This window comes from Meleagris gallopavo, chromosome 5, assembly GCF_000146605.3.
Source record: "Meleagris gallopavo isolate NT-WF06-2002-E0010 breed Aviagen turkey brand Nicholas breeding stock chromosome 5, Turkey_5.1, whole genome shotgun sequence".
In the NCBI taxonomy this organism is placed as follows: domain Eukaryota; kingdom Metazoa; phylum Chordata; class Aves; order Galliformes; family Phasianidae; genus Meleagris; species Meleagris gallopavo.
The window spans coordinates 17983059-17990893 of NC_015015.2; positions in this window are offsets into that span (position 1 = coordinate 17983059).

Genomic DNA, 7835 nt, shown 5'->3' on the forward strand with positions numbered 1-7835 from the left:
AAAATGCCATCTGCTTCCAGTGATACTGAAATGTTAATGAGGGAAGAACACGCTGCTTTGTGTTCGCGTGTTTCTCTTCTCCTGGCATTGTCTTATCTTTTTCAAGCTATAGTTCTATGAGAAGACAAAGAAAACTCATACAACAGAAGTTGGAAGTTGAGCAACTGGGGAATATCATAAAGACTCCAGAGATTAGAGGTGAGAAATATTACAAGAATGTTAGATTTCCATTTTCCTTGTGATTTCAACAGTTTAGGATCAGTTGCCCCACTAACATAAATATGAAGCCAGGAACTTTTTCTGACTACGCTAGGAGGTGTTCTGTGGGGTCCCTTTGCTCTTGTTTGTTAGAGAGAAGTCTCAACATCTGAAACAGTTTGTGACTTATATGCTTACACCAATATCGGCCAACCAATAAAACCCCATAGAACACCACAGCTCTACTGCCTCATTCTCTGTAAGCCTTGGTTGCCAGCCTTTCTCAGCTTTTAGCTCATCTTTCCTCTTTTCCATCTTCCCATTGGCTTTGAATAATCCCTGCTAGTGATGCTTCTTGATGACTTGTCTTCTGGGCCAATGTCAAGACAGGGTGATAGATTTACATTTATATTTGTGAATACTGTGATCATTTGCTTAACTCAGAAAATTCCTTGAATGTTTTATTTTGAGCTAACTATTGTAAGTCTTTGAGGCAAGAGGAAATATTATAATTAAGATATACTTCTATATGCTCATTTGGAAATTGCAACTACTCATTGTAACCCAGCAGGATTTGCCACTCTTTCAAAGAATTCCTTTGTCCACCTATAAACTGTTCTTCAGCTCTTCAACATCCGATGAGGCAGGCCTCATTAATTTAGGTCACACTCTGTGTTTTAGAGTTTAGAGTAGGCTTCCCATTGCCAAATCACTTTTAGAAGCTGTTTATAGAGGGATGTATAAAATACAGTATTGCTGAAGCTAGTGTTTTATAATTTGCTTTGAAGGTTTTAGTTATTTTTCTCCCTCAAGTTACATGTTGTACTACAGTGGCTTTTAAGAAGTGGTTAAAAAAAAAGGAAGGAAGGGAAAACAATAGGGGCCAATAGCTGCCCTTTTGGAGTAGAAGCTAGAGGATAGGTGGGATAGCCAAAGTGATGAAAATAACAGAGGCTTGCATGTAAATGACCGACTCTCATCAGTGAGTAAGCATGGAGAGAAACTGCTCTTCATTTTTGGCTTGCTGTTTCTTGTTTCCCTAGAGAAACAGCATGAATGATTACTTTTAATGAGCGTTTGTTTTTGTTTTTTGAAAAGGCCTTTTGTGCTCTCACTGCAATGTATGTTATAAAAAGAATCATTTTTTCCATAGGCTTGGAGACTTGTCTCTAACAACACCACCAGCTGTGCATGTCCCAGAGATAAAGGTACATATGGTACACGCAGCCCTTAGAACTGCCACGTTCCTGGCACAGACTTGCTTCATGCACAGGTCAGGAGTCAGCTTGCAAAGCGCTCTCTTGTAAAGAGAAGCAAAGGATATAGTTGCTTCTTCTGTGCATGTGTATTTCTATCTTTTAAATCTGAAAACCTTCAACCTAGACCAAAAAAAAATTCTACTTCCTATTGTAAGGATATGAACTTTACAGAGCATACATGACTTTCCAAAGCAACCTAAGAATAATTTGGTAGGAATCTCCTAAATTGTTTGCTTGTACAAAATGAAACAAGAAATGTTCAGAAGAGAAACATTTCCTTAGTGGATAGTAGGCTAATATGAAAGCTGGAAAAATGTGGGGGAGAAAACGAGATGCTGGTACATGTTGGTGCTGATTACAACACAATAGGTTTGTCATCTTAAAACAAGAACATGACATCATCAAACCAACGCCTTTGATCTCAAACACTGAGGAGAATTAACTGCTATAAAAAGCTATATGGTAGATTTTTCCCAGCACTGTAGCAGCTGATTATTTGGAATAAGAATTAATAGTTAGTTAATATGATTGTAATTCATACAAGCAGTCAAGTAATTAAGTCTGTAACTAGGCGTATCTTTGAGACCAGATGAGCATTTTGTAAGGAAGATAGATTGGCTTGAGAGGGAGTATATACCAGCAGGTGAGACCATAGTCCATGCCGAAGAAAGGCATGCTGTTTCCTAGCAGAGCAACGTATGCCAGAGATTAGAGATGGGTATTGAAAATGGGGCTGCAGGCCAAGCAGGCAGCAGTAGGAAACAGAGCAAGTCTGGTGAATGGAGGGAGGAGGGACTTGTCTGGTGACTTGCAGCCAATGTGTTTTAAGACTGTCTCCCTGTTTCGGTAACTGTCCACTGATTCCAGAACAGAGCACTTACCTCCCATGCCTCTTCTGCATCCTGACTTTTCATCCACATTAAGGTTATAATGTGTATGACCACCTTCACTCCAACCTTTACAGGCATTTAGTACAATTCGTTTTTTAGATTTCTTACGTGAACTGTAACAGCATCTGTACCAGCAGGATAGAGAGGGGGTTATTCAGCGGCTTGTCTGTCCTAATTCTAGTATCCAACGATGATAATTTGTGCCTGGGATGCCAGCGAGGTGCTGCTTCGGTTTGTTTTGGTGGAAAACAATGACCCATTGACTACAATTACTTAATAAAAAATAAAACCATTTACGTTCCAAAGGAAATGGCCCTGATTCTGCACCCCTTCTCTCTCCCATTAATTGGTGTTACTGTGTGAGTGTTGTAGCCCTCTGTTGTCACATTGCAGATCATTATGGGAGGTTACTTTGTGGCTAAAGGAAAATGGCAATCTAGTAAGTACATATGCCCAATTTGATTGAATTTTGCAGCTTCTTTTCTTTTTTTTTTTGGAGGCTGATATGCTTCAGTTCTTTTGGTGCCTTGTGTGTAATGCATTAGGCATAAGTGTTGTACTAGAGAATAAGTAACCTCATCCAGGAATCAGTGGATGATTTTGTGAGATGCTTTGTCTTCTGAACACTGCTGTGAACATGTGGTATTCATTGCAGGCATTGTGGGACTGTTTCTGCAGGGAAATGAATAGGAAAATGTTTCCAAGGCATTTTAATTAAAATCCCAGAAGGAACAAGTCACAGCTTTATGCCTCAGAGATATTCAAGAGCCACAAACAGTTACCTTTGCCTATGGTGAAAGGCTTTAGAAATGTGTGCACACATAGAGGCCTGTGAAATCTTTGTGCATGTATGACATGCTGAAGGATAAAGAATCTTTTTTAGTTTCATTTGTTCTGAAGGAGTTTATCTTTTTTCCTCTGAGCAGTCAGCAGTATGGGACATCAGCCCACCACAAGTGGAGGACAAATCTGCAAAGGCAGATGTAATTATTTCTCTGATATACTCTGATATATATATATATTTTATATATATATATCAGAGTATATATATATGTATATATAAAACTGTGCATGGACTAAACAGCAAGGCTTTTCCCAAGTGAGCATTTCTTACACTCTTAACAACTTGTAGTTAACAAAGCCATGGGTTAGCTTTGTAGTTCCCTTGCCATTTTAACAGTAACTGAACCTTGATGAGTTTCTGCTTATGTTATCACATGTTGATGCCCATTTTATCAGCCTATCTAACCTGTCTTCCTTTAACAGAAGAGCAGAAAGGATACCTACCCGGTGGTCTTGATCAAAAGTTGCTTGCTACTGTGCAGCTTGCTGTGCACTTACACACTGTTTTCAAAGTGAATACACTTCAGCAAATCAGTGCCTTTGCATTCTCCAGCGACTTTATTCAGTTCTGATGCTTCAGAGTAAAATCTGTTATTCAGATGTCAATCCTCTTTATGGCAGATTATTTTATAAACTTTGTCTTTTTGATTGGAGAAAAAAATCTGGATCTTAAATAGAAGACAATCTTCCAGGATTATTATTAGCAGGGTGGGTACTTGAGAAAGAAAGATCTTATCCTTAATAGCTAAGTGCATGATATTGTACGTCATCCCTAAAGTAATATGATTAAACTCCAGTGAGGTATCAGTTATTCTTTTTGGAGCTTTGGAAACAGTTGTAACTTTCCAGGCAACATTTCCACTGTGTATTGTTTAGCATGAATCTGCCAGAATTTTAAGCAGGCTTACCCTCACATTCTGATATTAAATTATTCTATAGCACCTACTTCACCAAGAAATGCACTGAGGGTGTGGAAATGTTTCACTTTGTCTGCTCTAGGGACAGAAGGCCAAATGATGTAGGAGGAAAAGAATTGCTGATACCAAAGACTAACTAAGAATACATATATGTATGTATATGTGTGTATATGTATATTCCTCCTACATCATTTGTATACACAGTAAGTTGGTATCTCGATATATACATATATATATATATGTATATATGTATATATATACACACATATATATATGTGGAGAGAGAGAGAGAGAGAGAGAGAGAGAAAGAGAGATCAACTTACTGTGTGACTTTGTAGCAGCCATAGTGATGCAGAAAATGATGGTTGAAAAATAATAACTATTTGCAGCTAAGTCAGATGCATCCATTGCTTATATGTGCTGAAGTACCAGTACTGGGAGAAGGCAACAAGGATCAAAGCCTGGAGTAAAACTGTCCCTTGAATTTGGAAGAAACTTATTTCTTATTTTGACCTGAGTTTTCCACAAGCTTTTTTTTTTTCCTTCCCTTTCCACTACTTATGAGGATAAATCATTCACCATTCTCAAACTTGTGGATTTCCATCATTGACATTTAGATCCACTTACTAATCACAATAGTAAATATTATCCTCAAAGCAGCACTATCATTACTATGGCAATAAATAACCTAAAGGAAAGGCAGCAAAGTATTAGACAGAGTTAGCATACTCTTTATTCTTGAGGAAAAAAATCAAGTGGATTTAATAGCTAATAGCTTCATCTCTGGTTATAGTGTTACTGTACGTCACTGAATCATTAATTACATGGATTATTATTGTGGTGTTTGTTGTTTTTTAAAGGAAAGTGTATACCTTGTCTCTGCAGTAGAATTATTACCTCTGTGACATGCCAGCATGTTTGGCAACATGTAAGAAGTTTCTGACTCCTGAGAGCATGAGACCAATGCAAATTGTAATCAGCAGCCCCTTCTCTATGATTCTCAGAGACTACAGATAAAACAGAAGTGCAGTTTGCTGTGCCTGCTGGGTAAATGCAAGGCAGTGAACCACAGCGTGTTTGCTGTCTGCTCCAACTGGAAAGAGGTAAGAACGACAAATTATGTGCTTTGTATCCTGAGTCTCTGAGAGGCTATCCAATCTCTTAGTCTCTAAACAAGCAGTAAATGTGATTTCTCAACAAATTAACCGCTGTTTGATCTAATTAAAAAGATCTTGAATGAAAGTGTTCATTGTAAAGGTTAAAATTACGCTTGATGTAGGTTAGTGACTTCAGAAAACTCAGTGACTCTCTTTCACAAAACATCTTGCAACTGAATTTCCAAAACTGTATTCTTATTGAATCCCTTGACATTTGGAGTCGCATGCTTTGACTGTCCAGTTTCTGATTTTCCTGTGGAACACAAATGATACAGCAGTCTCTGAAATCAGTTGAAGTCATTCTTGAGGAAAAAACCTGGTGTTGTAATCAGACCTTTTTTTTTTTCTAGCCAGAAGAAAAGGAAGTACCCAGAATGAAATTACTGCCAACATAGGCTTTAGAGTCTCAGATTCTGAGTGTTCTTGAGGTCATAAAGGAACAGAAAAAAATTAAAGTGAATCATAAGTCATAATGTTATATGCATTTTAAAGGTTATACAGATCAGATTTAAGCTGCCTCAAATGTTAGTGTTAACTTAGCTGGAAAGGCGTAGGTGGTTAATGTCAATATAATACTAAAATTGTAAATGAACACCTGCAAAATGCATTGTTTCAATTAAAAAAATAAGTATTGGATTTTTTCCAAGCACTATTTAGTGCTAACTGAATCTCCAGTGTGCCTTCTCTGCTTGCAGAGAATGCTTTGGCCTCTTCATTGTGAAACAGCCACAGGAATGTGCAATATTCTCCCTCCTTCCTTTTGTCTTGTCTTAAAGTTCTGCAGCCATGTTGTGTGTCCCATGTTTGTACCATCTTCCACAGCTATGAACTTATTTAGCTTCTTGTACTTGACATCTCCCCATATCAGTGCTGTGCACTGGGCTAATGTATGCATGCCATTCTGCATCACTGAAGACTGTATATGAATAAAGACTGAACTGACATCGCTGGAGGAGATAATGAGCATCAGAGCTCTCTGAGGGTACTAATAGGCCTTAAGAGCCCCTAACCAGCCTCACTTGGGGCGCGTATACACAATTGCACGTATCCCTGCCCATGGGCCTGGGGCCCACATAAATTTAGGGGTGAGGAGGCTTCACTACTGACCTCGATTACAATGCCCCTGTTTCTAGCTTTGTCTCAGCTCCTGCTTCTTTTGTTTTGTGTGGAAAGTTAGTAGACCAGTAGTTAGCTGGAAATCAGGGCTTGATTACTTTGTCATGATACAACTGACAAGTTGAAATGTTGAAAGGTAAAATTGTCCTAATAAATCAGGTTCCCATTACTGACTAATGGGATCTCAATGCCTAAATATGTATCCTGCAAGAGCTTAAGTATTATTGTGAGTCAGTAGAATATAAATTCCTAAGTATCTAAGTCACTGCAAGAGAACCCACTTGTACTCCTCCTCGTTTGGGTAGTAGTGTTTTTTTTTTCATGTGAATTCAAACTGGAGCACCAGCACTAAGGAATAATCTAGAAGCTTTAGTTCCTATGTTTCTCTTGCCTGATGGTCTATACCAAAGTGATTAAATTTGCCCGGCATGGTTTGCCCTTCAATGAACCATGCTTTGTATAGGAAATAGGTAGATTTTTTTTGAAAGCTCTCTCTTCTTTTAAAGTCCAGTTTTGGAGTATTTAAAGACATTAATATGAACACAACTGGATCTGCTTACCCACCTTTTCACTTAACAAATGAGTTTTTATTTTAACTCTAATTGAATGCTGTGTATTTTTATACTAGAACCAGTTACATTGGACCTCAGCGTTATACCTCTGCTATAAAACTCACAGGCTAGTAAAATCAGATGCTGTTTCTTTTGGTCTTGCAAATTTTTTTTATCAGGTTCAACAACCTCGTGGGATGAATATTACCCACAGGAATGGCCTAAGCAAGAAACACATTGAATTGCCAAGTGTACTATGTCTAGGAAAAAAAAAAAAAAACAACAAAAAACAAAACATCAGAATCTGTTGTAAGGGGTCACAGTGGATTGTTTTTGTTTTTTTTTTTTTTCCTTGGACAACAATTCCTTCTTCAAGAACAATCATGGTCAGATGTTTGACTTGGAGGAGATTTAAAATTAGTGTTTGGGTATGAAAGACACAAGTGTGAGATGTGTATGATGCAACAGGATCTTCCTCAAGTTGTATTGCTAACTGCTGAGTATCAGGCTTTAATGTCACACTTGCAAGCTGTTTTAGACACTTAGTAATGAATACAACAGTGCTCTCAAAAATCAGTAACTCTCACTCTTGGTAGCCTACTGGATGATGAATAGCCTGGAAATCTTTAGTGGCTAAGGAAAAAGAACCCCTTCAAAGCAAAATGAAAATATATTTATATGTTTTGACATTATTAGGGCAGCCTCTGAAAATCTAACTTTGCAAAGACCCATGGTCTTGTCTTAGTCTTCTGATCTCTCTCTTTTTTTAATTTCCTCTTTGTCTTAGTGTGACTCATTTCTCTCTTTCTTTTCTCCAGGATCCCTGGCACTCCCACTCCCACTTGTTTTCACATAATTCTGTTTTGCTTGCCTCTCAATTTTCCATTCTCTTTTTTTTTTTTTT